The sequence below is a fragment of the Lynx canadensis genome, chromosome E2 (genome assembly GCF_007474595.2).
Source record: "Lynx canadensis isolate LIC74 chromosome E2, mLynCan4.pri.v2, whole genome shotgun sequence".
In the NCBI taxonomy this organism is placed as follows: domain Eukaryota; kingdom Metazoa; phylum Chordata; class Mammalia; order Carnivora; family Felidae; genus Lynx; species Lynx canadensis.
The window spans coordinates 32,960,451-32,974,349 of NC_044317.1; the positions used below are offsets into that span (position 1 = coordinate 32,960,451).

At 50.3% G+C, this 13,899-nt stretch overlaps 1 long non-coding RNA gene across 2 annotated transcripts; it reads right to left on the reverse strand.

The window, feature by feature from the left end:
• Positions 1-305: 305 nt before the first annotated feature.
• LOC115503209 lies at positions 306-9,369 on the reverse strand. 2 transcript variants are annotated; one of them, XR_003965317.1, is made up of 3 exons: positions 9,130-9,369; positions 931-1,080; positions 306-770 (listed from the first exon to the last, which is right to left on the reverse strand). It is a non-coding gene; the product is annotated as an uncharacterized LOC115503209 (long non-coding RNA). The 2 variants fall into 2 exon arrangements; XR_003965318.1 differs by having other exon boundaries at positions 9,085-9,369.
• Positions 9,370-13,899: the final 4,530 nt, after the last annotated feature.

Genomic DNA, 13,899 nt, shown 5'->3' on the forward strand with positions numbered 1-13,899 from the left:
CTCCCAAGTAATGGGACACCTGAACCCTGCGACATATAGGCATGAGGAAGAGGCAGTTGGGTTGAGCGTAGCTCTGATTCAAAACGCTTCATGTGGGCCATGGCAGTCATTTCAAAACCCCAGAACTCAGGGGCGCCTGGGTGTCTCAGTCAGTTGAGCGTCTGACTCTCGATTTCGGCCCAGGTCATGATCTTGAGGCTCATAAGATTGAGCCCCACAAAGGGTTCTGCACTGATAATGTGGAACCTGCTTCAGATCCTTTGTCCCCCGCTCTCTCTGCCCCTCCCTAGCTCATATTCTCTCTCTCTGTCTCTCTCTCTCTCAAAATAAATAAACTTAAAAAAATTATAACACAAAACAGGAATTCAGGCCTCTGAAGACACTCATCTACATATGGAAAGAGGAAGAGGATGGGCCAGTGACCAGCGCCTTCAGCTTTCACCCCTCATCAGGAGGGCACAGAAGACATAACTTCCACTTGGTGTCTTCAGACACGTGCCAATGCTGGGGTGCTCAGATGAATCACAGATGAGTCACTGGTCTCGCTCTGGTGGCTGGGGCCTGGGTCTATGATGTGCAGGGGTAGGAGGTGGGGTGGGAGGCACTAAGGGCTCCTCAGAGGGAAGAAAGTGTTCCAGCGAGCCTCTGGCCACCAATGGGGAAATGCCTCAGCTGACACATCAGGCCACCTTGGTTTGCAGGCATCTCTGGTCTTAGTTCAGGTCTCCCTGGAGGCAGATCCTGGCCGGATGCAGTGGTTCATCAGGGCGCTGATCCCAGGAAATAAGGGAGGCAGTGGAGAGAGAGAGTCAGGGAAGGAAGGAAAGTCAACACAGTGTTTGTCAATAACCTGGGATGGCCGCGGACAACGGGCTCAATCCCACTTGGGCTCCCTAAGAAACTGTGCAGAAGACACCTTGAAATAATCACCTGGAGGACAGGGGGCTGGGCCGTTTATCCACTCACTGTCATTTCCATCAGCTGAAGGTGACTCTGGTGCACGAACTTATACACAGGCACACAGACACACGTACCCTGCCTGGTCGCACTGGCATTTGCTCAAGCAAGCTCCCTTGGTCCCTAAGTAAGAGAGAAAGAGAAAGAGGCAGTTGGCTGGGGTGGTAGGCTGCCTGCAACGCTGGTCAACTCAGGTGAGCCAATGGGATACAGGACAGGGCAGCAATGGAACCTGCTGGGGAGCCACTGTAGTCACCGACTTGGGGACGGTCATATGGTACCTCATGCTGTGGGTCGAGACTCAGCACCGTGTGTCCTTGGGGAAGATCCATTCCACCAGGGCATAGACTGCTGGACAGCAGCAAGGCCAACTGGCCCTCCCCACCTCCCCTGCCAGCGTCACCATCACCCCTTTCAAGGCCCATGTTTACAGCTCGGGTGTTGGGGGAATCCATCCTTTAGTAACAATCTTCATTGCTTAGTACACCTGCTAAAGGGCATGTTCTCTCATCACTTCCTCACAGAAATCCTGAGCAGCAGATACCGTGAGTTCCCCCACTTGAGACATAACTGAGGCACCAGGAGAGAGAGCCTTACACAGTAGAGAGAGCACACTCAGTTTATCTGAATCTGAAGCAAGGCTCTGAGCAGCTGTGGAGAAGGCTCCCCTGCAGAAGGGCTTCAGAAACCATCGTGAGTGGACCCGGCCAGGAGCCCAAGGTGTTTGCTCAATTAAGGTCATAGACCTGAGTTTAATTACGTGAGCACCTCAACTTCCCATGGGCCATAGTCAGCACCCATCTGAGCCCTGCAGAGGGTTAATGCCAGAGTTACACATTCCCCTCACCTTCTAGAATGCAAGCCCCTGGTCAGAAAGGAGGGAGGGGGGCCTCCAGCTTGTGGCCACGGACCCTGGGCAGCTGCTCTGACAGAGGGGCAACAGCCAGACCATGGCATGTCAAGCCTATGCACATGCCACCAGGCCACAAGTCAGGACGTCATTGCTCTCTTGCCCTGGAACTTGGCTGTGCATGCTGGAAACATACAGAGTTTGGCCGTCTCCCTGCTCCCAGGGTTGAAACTGACTGAGATAGATGGGGGGTCATTACCATGGTTTCCTTTTCTACATCATCACCCCTGTGGACTCTCTTCTTGAGAAGGAAGGGTCTCAGGAAATGCCAGAAGAGGCAACTGTGAGGAGCTGACATCCACCGGTAGGCCAAGAAGGTGACACTGTGACAGGTGGCTTTATCATTAGCCCCTTACTCGGATAGTAAGTTTGGTTGCTTTCCCAAATCATCAGGGCAATGCTTGGTCACAGATTAGTGATCAAAGCCCAAACGTTCCAGACAAATTTGGCAGAAAGTCAGAAACCACAACGAGGCGTATCAATAATTGCAGATTGCATTGTTTTTGGAAGAAAGGACGTGGATGTGGGCTCTGGATTTGGTAACACCAACATCAAAAAGGCCTGATCGGTCAGGGTTGGAGAAACCAACAAAAGAGTGAGTGGTAAAAGCTTCCCTGGCTCAGGATAGGAGACAACGCGGGCTAGCCTTTGGGGGTTCCTGTAAATGGGGCAGGTGAGCTGTGGCTTGAGTAGTGGAGGGAGCAGCTCTGGACGGGGGCAGCCAAGAGGGCCCATATCTGGTTGGACTCCATCCTAAACTCTCCAAGTGATTGAGCCAAGTTTCTTTGTCTCCCTTGGCCTTGGCTTCCTCTCTACCTACAGGGTGCTAGTTGTAAAAGGATGCATCACCTACAGGGCATGATGACTAGGGAGGAAGGCATTCACTCCCATGCTATTCGAAACAAGGAGTCTCTTATCCCCAAGAGGTGCCCAAACTCATTGATGTCTGGCCAAAGTAATGGAAATCTCTTACAATGTTGTGCAAGGCATCTTGGAGTCATGGAAGCCAGTCCTGATGTCTTGTCAGTGGCCAGTACAGCAGTGGGAAATGGGACTCAGATACTTTCCTGGCCTGGAAACTTGAGCTCACATTTAACCCTCTGGGTTCCTCAGAGACAAAAGAAAAGCTAAACTTCAGAGTAGCTATGCATGCCTCCAGGGATTCCAAAAGAGTGGATAATGAATGAATGCAATAGTCCAAGCTGACCCTACTGCAGGGCCATTGGGTATGTTCCGTTTGCCTGAAATGCCTTCCCTTGAGTCCTCTCATGAATGTCTTTTCTCGTTAGCCAGTCAAGGAAGCCATCTCTGGCCATTCTAACTAGGGCTTCCCCATCGTTCTCTCTCAGTATCCTGTTCATGTCCGTCATAAAATGTGTATTTTACCATGGCTATTTGTTGCCTCATCACTTGTCTGTCATCTGTCTTTCCTACCAGTCTCTAAGCTCTTAAGGGTGAGGATTCTTTGTATGTTTTGCTCACTACACCTTAACTAGCTGGTGCCAATCACAGGATGGACGGACGGATGGATGGATGGATGGATGGATGGAAGGTTGGATGGATGAATGGATAGATGACTAGATGGAAGGAAAGAAGGAAGGAAGGAAGGAAGGAAGGAAGGAAGGAAGGAAGGAAAAGGAAAGGAAGGAAGGGAAGGGAAGGGAAGTGATGGGAAGGGAAGGTTGGATGGAAGGAAGGAAGGAAGGTAAGAAGGAAGGAAGGAAGGAAAAGGAAAGGAAGGAAGGGAAGGGAAGGGAAGGGAAGTGATGGGAAGGGAAGGTTGGATGGAAGGAAGGAAGGAAGGTAAGAAGGAAGGATAGATGGATGGAAGGATGAATGGAACGTTACCATGAGGAGCAAATGAAAGAGAGTGGAAATACTTCAGAAATTGTGAAGTATTATATTAACATAACACATCATTGTAAAATGTTAGTGCCTTGACACTGTGACAGATGCTTTACAAACATCATTATCTCTGATCATCCAACTCTGCCTTATGGATGCTATTATTCCACTGTACAGATGGAAAAATGGAGACTCTGTGAGGTTGCCTAACCTAAGATCACAGGGCTGTAAAGGTAAGCCCACTGCAAAGCTTATACTCTTCCCACTATACTCATCATTAGAGAAAATGTCCGGTAAAGCCCTGTGGCTACCAACAAGTTGCAGCTAGATACCTTAAACAAAATATCCCCAAAGTAATTCTTGAGTTACTTTGTCTTCTTCTGGAAGCTTAGTTTGCCTCCTTTCTCGTGATAGGTTGTCCTTTCTCACTGCTGTCCTCAAGGACACGAGCGAGTACCATCTTGCCTATCTTACAGAGTTCTTAAGAGAACCAAATAAGAGAGTAAATACAACAGTATATTGGGGAAAATGTATCAGCTTGAAGATATAGACATTCAGAATACGCTACAGTTCTTAGTGCTTACCACTTATTGCCAACTTCCTAAGGTGCCTAGTCAATGTGACCACATTTTAGTTAATCCTCACATAACCCTCTAAGGCAAAAATGCCCATTTTATGGAAATAGATGCCAGTTTCGAGAGAATAAAGATCTCCGTTCACTGCATTGAGTCGTCATGGGAGCAATCATCATGTTGACCTGGCCCTTCTGAAAATGCAGATTCCTGGGCCCCTCTCAGATCTTGGATTATAGTCTCTGGGGCAGGACCTAAAATATGCATTCTTAACAAGGTCCCCAAGAAGAATGAGGTGATTGGCCAGTTTGGAAAATTACTGGTGTGGGAGAGAGACCACCTCTGGGGTCTATACTGGCCGGACTAGTGTCCCCCCAAAATTTATGACCATCCAGAACTTCAGACTGTGGTCTCTGGAAATAGAGCCTCTGTAAATGTAATTGCAATCGATTCTCGTTACTCACAGTAGTTATGTTCTTTTTTCAAAAGTTTACTTATTTTGAGAGAGAGAGAGAAAAAAAAAAGAGCATGAGAACGAGCAGAGGAGGGGCAGAGAGAGAGAGGGAGACAGAGGATCCGAAGCAGGCTCTATGCTGTCAGCACAGAGCCCAACTCAGGGCTTGAGCCCACAAACTATGAGATCATGACCTGAGCTGAGATCAAGAGTCAGATGCTTAACCCACTGAGCTACCCAGGCGCCCGACACAATAGTTATGTTCTATAAAGCCGCTGCAAACCCTGAAATAGTGAATACAGAACCCATTGCCCATAGGAGAAATACAGGGTTAGGTTCCTGGGAGCCTCTGGTCACAATATTTTCATCAACAAATCATGTACATTTTTAGCATGTTTTAAGTGTATTTAAGTGTGTTTAAGGCACCTGGGTGGCTCAGTCACTTAAGTGTCCCACTTTGGCTCAGGTCATGATCTCACGGTTCATGAGTTCAAGCCCCACATCAGGCTCTGTGCTGACAGCTCGGAGCCTGGAGCCTCTTCAGATTCTGTGTCTCCCTCTCTCTCTCCCCGGCTCATGCTCTGTCTCTCTCTCTCTCTCTCTCTCTCTCAAAAATAAACATTAAAATTTTTTTCTAATTAAAAAAAAGACATCTTCTTTTCTATATATTATTGATTCATTAACCTTGAACTCATGGCCAACAGCACTGTAACTCATGCCTGAACGAAGCTAATCTAATGCATGTATTTTCTCCATAAGGCACATCACAGCTTTCTTGCTCATAGGAACTGGACAACATTTCAGCACTGGGGGCCATTAAATAGCAAAATCACCCACAAAAAGCACAAAGTTGAGAAAAATGTAGTAATAAATAAACAGGAAGGAAGGAAAGAAGGGAGGGAGGGAGGAAGGAAGGAAGGGAGGGAGGAAGGGAGGGAGGGAGGAAGGAAGGAAGGGAGGGAGGGAGGGAGGAAAGAAGGAAGAAGGAAGGAAGGAAAGAAGGGAAGGAGGGAGGAAGGAAGGGAGGGAGGGAGGGAGGAAGGAAGGGAGGGAGGGAGGGAGGAAAGAAGGAAAGGAAGGAAGGAAGGAAGGAAGGAAGGAAGGAAGGAAGGAAGAAGGAAGGGAGGGAGGGAGGAAGGAAGGAAGGAAGGAAGGAAGGAAGGAAGGAAGGGAGGGAGGGAGGAAGGAACAAACGAGCGAACGAACTTCCTTATGAAAGCTGAAACAAGAAGACAAAGATATCCGACATCAGTGGGGAATGTGCGTGTTGGGCAATTCATATTGTTCACTGTGCTGTGCGTGTCTGTAAATGACCACGTGTATTGATTTGGAGGTTACAAATACATTTTAGCGTGCAGGCGAATTAGCAAATATAGAGTCCACAAATAAAGATGGTCTGCTGTAGTTCAGATGAGTTCATACTGGGTCAGGGTGAGCCCTAAATGCAGTATGACTACCGCCCTTCTAAGAAAAAGAGAGGACACACAGAGACAGACAGAGGGAAGAGGCTCCTTAATGGCAGGGACAGCGTGGAGCCGCACAGCGCTGAGGACTGCCCAACAGCCATCACAAACTGAGGCCAGGATAGATTCTTCTCTAGGGATTTCAGAGGGAACATGGCCCTGCAACACCTCGATTTCAGACTTCTGACATCCAGAACTGTGAGAGAGTGAATTTCCATTGTGTGTGTGTGTGTGTGTGTGTGTGTGTGTGTGTTTAAATTTTTTAATGTTTATTTATTTTTGAGAGAGAGATACAGAGTGTGAGTGGGGGAGGGGCAGAGAGAGAGGGAGACAGGATCCGAAACGGGCTCCAGGCTCCGAGCTGTCAGCACAGAGCCCAGCAAGGGGCTCGAACTCACGAACCGTGAGATCACGACCTGAGCTGAAGTCAGAAGCTTACCCGACTGAACCACCCAGGCGCCCCGAGTTTCTGTTGTTTTAAGCCACGCTTCTTGTGGCACTTTGCTCCGGCAGCCCTAGGAAACTAACACAGGGTCTGAACAGGCCAATGTCAGCCCGGATCCAGGAATGATGGGCCGCGTGGTTCCGGAGAATCCCTTCCCACTGGGGAGCCAGCCCAGCTCCCAACTCTACAGCCTTGCCTCAAAGATCGATGAGAGAATGTTGGGGAAGAGCTTGGAGAACTGGAACATGTGATATGGATTCATCAGATTATTGTTCAAGCCCTCAGCACCCCCATTACCTTCCAGGGGCCTCTAACAGCTTTCCCGAATGCCCTGGGTTCCAATAGGACTGAGCTCTTCACCCTTCCAGGCAAACATCTGGCCCAGGGCTGCCTCCACACATTTATTCAGACTGTTCCCTATACCAGGAACCCCATCGTTCAAGTGCCACACCCTTGGTGTGCCAGCCAGACGAATTTTTTTTCTTCTCTGAAACAGCGGTGGCATATAGGACGTCTCCCCCTGGTATCACACAGATATTACCTTCAGGAATAATTTGCCTGCATCTTCACGCAATTAACACCCTCGGGGCAGGAAATTCACGGTTCAAGTGTTTTTGCAAATGCCTGGTACACGGTAGGTGCTTAATAAATAACCTGGAGTGGTTCAAACACTCAGCAGTGGTGCTTGTGGAAGGCCTTCAAGCAAAAGAATATTTGGGCCAAAGGACCTTCAAGTTCCTTCCTAGTCTCACATGGGGATTTGGGGATTGTCGCGTGAATGAATGAATGAATGAATGGTTGATTTTAAGCCCCTCTTACAGCATATGGGAAGACGGAGGCTCCGAGGCAAAGGCAAGATCGAACGGCGCCTGGACTCCGGACCCCAGTCGGAAGGGCCGTGTTCTGACACTGTTTCTGGAGGCCGGTTCCAGCCCTACCGCACACCTGCATCAGGCTTCTGGGGTCCCTGCGCCCGGCCTGCCCTCAGGAGGCCAGCGTGAGGGCCCATTTGATGGGCAGGGATGACTGCACACCTTTCATTTGGAACCAGGGGTTTTTCTCCACATCCCCTGATGGTGCATTCAGTCTGAGTCGGCTGAGGGGTCAGAGGAGCAAGGCCTCTGGGGGCTGCTGAACACCCCTGGCCTTTGGAGGTCAGCAACAGGAGGGCCCGACAGCTAAAGAGGTGTTGAGAAGGTGTGGGACTGTATTCAGGTTCTCTCGAACTAATTGGATATACACAAATATAGCCAATAGAATAGATATAAACAGAAACAAAGAGAGAGCGATAAAGGGTGATGGTGCAGGTCCCATCTGAGGACAGAAAACTGGTGTCCCAGCTCAAAGCAGGCGGGTAGAGAGGGCAAGTCACCCCTTCCTCCACATTTTGTTCTATTCAGTGGGCACCCGTCCGCCCACGCTGGGGAGGGCAATAGGCTTACTCAGTCTGCTGATTCAAACGCTAATCTCATCGGGAAACACCCTCCAGACTCCCCCAGAAATACCGTTTCATCTGGCACTCCTTATCCCAGCAAGTTGACACATAAAATGCACCATCACAGGGGCCCTTCCCAGGAATCCAGACCTTTGCTATGTGGCCCGACAGGCACTGCCAGATCTGTACCCCCTCCCTACACCCTCTTAGAACCACAAAACATCAGAGCCAGGAGGACTCAGAGGGGAGGCTACCTGGGGGGGTCACGCACGAAGGACCAGGCAGGATGCCGCCGTGGGTAACCAGACCAGGTGTGTGCCTCCAGCGTGGGGTTGGCCAGCGGACTCCCCCGGAGAGCAGACGCTCTGCCCAAAAGCATTTGGTCGCCATCACCTGTAACGCTGCCCCAAGTACAAAGCCCCTGGTGGGCCAGGCTCTGTCTGGTGCCCATCGAATCCAATTCTCTGATTGTCCTAGTAGAAATTCTGACCCCGGAGAGAAGCGGGGCCCACCCAGGGTCACGTGGGGAGAAACAGATGAGAACCCAGTTCTGCCCACACTCGAACCATCATCCTGTGTTTCTTTTTTTTTTTTTTTTTTAATTTTTTTTTTTTCAACGTTTATTTATTTTTGGGACAGAGAGAGACAGAGCATGAACGGGGGAGGGGCAGAGAGAGAGGGAGACACAGAATCGGAAACAGGCTCCAGGCTCTGAGCCGTCAGCCCAGAGCCCGACGCGGGGCTCAAACTCACGGACCGTGAGATCGTGACCTGGCTGAAGTCGGACGCTTAACCGACTGCGCCACCCAGGTGCCCCTCATCCTGTGTTTCTTTATCATTTAATCAGCAGATTCACCATGAGCCAGGCAAGGATGAGACACCGTCTGTTTCCAAGAGCTCTGGAAATCTGGACGTAGCAGAGCTGGAAGGACCTCAGAGAAAACCCCATTATACAGGTGGGAAAAGTGAGGCCCACAGAGGGGAAGAAGCCCAGTGCGCTCACCCAGGAAACTGGCAGAACAAAGACTCGGGCTACAACGTCCCCTACTTGCGTGTGCATGTTGGAAGCGATGGCGTTCGTTTCTCTCAAGCCTTCAGCGAGGACCGAATGTTACTGGGAATTCTTGATGAATACATGGTTTAGGGATGACTTCAGACCCACAGATCCTGCTTTGGGACCTTGCAGGCTGGCATCCATTTACCCTTGAAAGGCTCCTGGGCTATCCACATTTCCCCCCAAATCCCTGAGCGTTCCCTTTAGGCGCCAAGTTCGATGTGCTCTCTTCGAACTCATAGTGTGTATGGGATAAACAGAAGGCAGCCAAGGTGAGTCATTTATTGACCATAAGCAACACAGGCCCCGATCAAGGACACATCAGCGCAAACCATGAAAAGGAAAAGGGGGAAGAGTTGCCCAATCCCTTTATTTAATATTAACCACATTATGTGTTTTCATTTGAGTTCCGAGAAAGAGTTCTCCGGACTCTCTGGTGTTCTATGAACTCAATCCAAAGTCAATTTTCCTCGAATCCATGGATGCCTGCTTCCCGCGTGCCAACAGTGAGACGAGGGGCTTTGGAACCACGGTCTCTCATGCTAAATAAACGCTGGCTGGACCACCGCTTGGCGGCATGGAAGGGCCTTGTCCTCAGGGACTTTTCCAGCATTGCCCGATGTATTGGTGGAGAACACAGACGACAAAAGTGAAGACCAGGCCTTGCGAGGTATGTGCTCCACTGGGGTAGAAATATCAAGGGCCCAAGGACCCGTGCAAACAGCCATCTGTTGACAACGACAGGCTGTGGCCCGTGGAGGCACGGCCTCATCTGGGAGACAGGGGGTTGAGTTAAGGGAGCATGAATGATGTCCAGTTGTAGACTGCTCGGTCCCAGTTACCTTTTTTTTTTTTCTCCTTTGCTCTTCCCAGGCGTCCCATGATGTAGACAGGTCAAGGGGTGCAACCTCATTTTGTAAATGGGCCAGCTGAGGCCCAAAATGTGGAACAACGCTCCCGCACGGCTCTTTTCTGTTCCCCACCGCCACCTTCAAAGCAGCCTGGCAGGGCGCCCCGTGCTCCCCAAGGGCACCTGGTATTTCACGAGTGAAACGACCAGGGCTGTTTGTCTGTCCAAAGTGGGAGACTTTGGGCTTGGCAAGTAGGGCCTTTGCTCTCGCCGTGATGCCTGAGCGCCTTGTCCCTTCGCTGGGGTTTGAGGCCTGTCATCCATTGGCGCCATCATCTCCCCCCAGCCGGGGACACGGCTGAGCTCTACCGTGCACCCTGATCAGAGCGAGCAGCTCTACGCGGAGGGCTGTCTGGCGTGGGCACACCCCCCGTGTAATTTGCACAGCATGGGAGTCCTGTGATCCAACGGAAAATTCAGGAGTCTGCCCCCTAAAAAAACCCAGAGATGGAAGGGAAAGGTAGGGAGATGAGAATAAAACGTGACACAAATTACCTGGTGCTCGGTGGAGTGGAACGAGGCAGTGGGAGCTGCCAGGGCACGTCTGGTGGGTGCCCTGTCGGTGCGGCAGAGCGGCCAGCCTCGGGGGAGGGCGGGGGCCTGGGGGAGGGGAGCTGACACAGACCAGGCGAGGGCATCAGAGCCGGAGGGGTCCCAGACGTTTTCTTGCCTGACACTTGCAAGTTCCAGGCACCCAGGGGAGAACCTGGAAGCTGGCTAAAAATGCAGGCAACGGGGGGGGGGGGGGGGGGGGGGGGGGAGGGAGGGGGGGTTGGGGGTGGCGCCTGGGTGGCTCTGTCGGTTAAGCGTCTGACTCTTGATCTCGGCTCAGGTCATGGTCTTGCGGTTCATGAGATCAAGCCCCGAGTCAGGCTCTGCACTGACAGTGAGAAGACGGCATGCGATTCTCTCTCTCCCTCTCTGCTCTGCCCGTCTCATGCTCCAGCGCTTTGTCTCTCTCCCAAGATACCCAAATGGGGGCGCCTGGGTGGCTTAGTCAGTTGAGCGCCCGACTTCGGCTCAGGTCGTCATCTCACAGTTCATGGGTTCCAGCCCCGCGTGGGGCTCTGTGCTGACAGCTCAGAGCCTGGAGCTTGTTTCGGATTCTGTGTCTCCCTTGCTCTCTGTCCCTCCCCCGTTCATGCTCTGTCTCTCTCTGTCTCAAAAATAAATAAACGTTAAAAAAAGAGATACATAAATAAACTTAAAAAAAGAAAAAGAAAAAATTACATCGTGCACCTGAAACTCATGTGCAGTTGACCTTCAAACAGCACAGTTTCGAACTGTGTGGCTCCACTTACATGTGGATTTTTTTTTCCAAGAAGTACACTTACTATACGTGTGCTTTCCTTTTAATTTTCCCAATGCGGTTTTCTTTTCTCTAGCTTACTTTATTTTAAGAATACAGTATGTAATACCTATAAGGTACACAATGTGTGTTAAGTGACTATATTACTGGTAAGGCTTCTTGTCAACAACAGGATATTAGTAGTAAAGTCTGGGGGGAGTCAGAAGTTATACATGGATTTTTGGCTGTGCAACGGGCTGGCGCCCCAACCCCCATATCATTCAAAGATCAACAGTGATAAAAAAAATTTGGGGGTGCAGCCAGGATGACCGTATGGCTGTTCAGTGCCGGGCATGATACTGATGCAAGTCCTGCTGGGAAATCACTTTATTGACAACCCCCTCGTTTGCCAGAGGAGGAGATTCAGCCCAGAGAGAACAAGGGTCTTGGCCAAGATCCTGCAGAAAGTTAGAAGCAGATCTTTCAACGGCGTCTTGCTTGCTCCCTCTCTCCCTCCGTGCCTGCTTTCCTTCCTTCTCTCCTTTCCTCTTTCCCTCCCCTCATTCATGCATTCACTCAGGAAACATTTGTAGAGTGCCTGCTATGTGCCAGGCACTGGGTAAGGCGCAGAAACAGACCCGATCCCTCCCCAGCCGCAAACGCCCTAGTGGGAAAGACCAGCATTAAGCAAATCATCACACGCCTAAATGTGAAAGGACGGCCGTGGCCAGGAGAGGAACACGAGAGGCTGTATGAGGGGAATTCAACATCGCACAGTGGCCTCATCTGTAAAATGGGGGATCCTGACTTGCCCTCCCTCCTCTTCCCCCTGCACGCTCACACAGGATGTTAACGAGGAGTGGATTGTGCAAACATAAAAGTAATTCTCCCAATACCGGGCTTATCCTGACTCTGGTAGACACTCAATAAATATCTGTAGAATTGGATTGCTGAATGGAATGATGCCACAAGAATAAAGCAAGGGTTAAGAGGAATCCCCAACACCAACCCAGTGTTCACCCAGCTTTCCCGGTATTGCTGGCAAGACGCAGGCTGGGTCTGCCAGTTCTGAAGGAGGAGCAGCTGAAAGACTGCCTTCTGCGCATCTCCGGAATGTCAGGTCCAGAGGACCCAAGTATCATCTAGTCTGTACCTGCCCTTGACTTCACAGAATGGGAAACTGAGGCCCAGAGAGGAAAAAGATGATTCCAGGTCATACGTAGGAAAAGTGGCAGAGCCAGGGCTGGACCCAGGCTTCCTGAGTCTCAGGGTAACTGAATAGATGGTAGAATAACCTACAACTGGGTACATCTCGGGTCCCCAGATGCCAGGAGCTGTTACTCTGTGTGGAAAATCTGGGCGTTAGGAACGTCCTCCCTGCAATAATTAATGCTCTACTGCAGAACCACTACTCAGTTCCCAGGATCATTTCTCCACAGGCCACAGCCAAGAGAAAATGTCCACATATGTTTGGTAGACACTGAGAGCTTTCACTGTTTTCTGTCCTGGTTAAAGCACCCACATTTTTCTTTGGGGAGGCCACTGTCTCCTTTCCTAAACTCAGCCTGTGAGACTTAGGTACTGTTGTTCATCTGCGTCCAGGGGGAGGTTGGCACAGGTCTCAGGCCTGGCCAATCAGCTTCTTCCATCCCCCTGAACACAGCGATTGGTTTAGGGAAGGACATGTGATTCAAGGGGGTCCAATAAGAATCAGCCCTGGGATTTTGGCTGGAACTATTGAGCAAGAGGCATTGTCTTTCCATTGGTTATGCTAAGCTGGTATGAGGTTATTCTCCTGCATCAAAGCAGGATGGAGAGCCTTTTTATAAATGAGTCAACACAATGGTGTGTGGGGGGGGGTGGGGGGTGGGGACCAAAAGGTGAAGAGAAACTGATTCTTGATGATGTATATATTATTTTGGACTCCTGGATGCAGCCGTTCCTGAGACAAGATACTCTTGACTTTGCAGTTATGGGAGTCAGGGAATTCCTTGTAACTGGTTAACTCAGTCTGACATAGATGCTACCAGAGATTTGTGGAGTTTTTGCTGGGAAGCCATTACCCAGGCAGACTATTTTACAAGCTCCATGCAGTTGAGTTCTGGACGATCAAATTGGAGGCAGAAGTGAAGAACACCACTGCCCCAAGCACCTTCCATACCATCTTTCACACTCTCTTTTTTCCATCTGCTGGCTAAAGGTCAAAATACCCAGGATGCCTTTGGGAGCCATATATTGAAAATGGCATTGGGCAGGGTCCCTGAATGACCGTATGGAGGAGCGTGCTGCCTCCCCCATTGCCAGGTGGGCTGAGGCTTCCCCTGTGTTAAGCCACTGAAATCCTTAGGCTTCTTTATAATGACAGCTACCTTCCCTTCCTTCATCCACCTAGCGCTTCAATCCGAGTTCTTAGTCATAAACAATAGACATCGACTCTGGTTAACTTAAGCCAAGAAGGAATGCATGAAGAGAATGATAGCTGTTCACAGACACTCCCTGACAGCAAGAGATGCAGGACAGGGGTGGGGGGGGGGCATGCTCCTCAGAACAATGCCCAAATTCATGG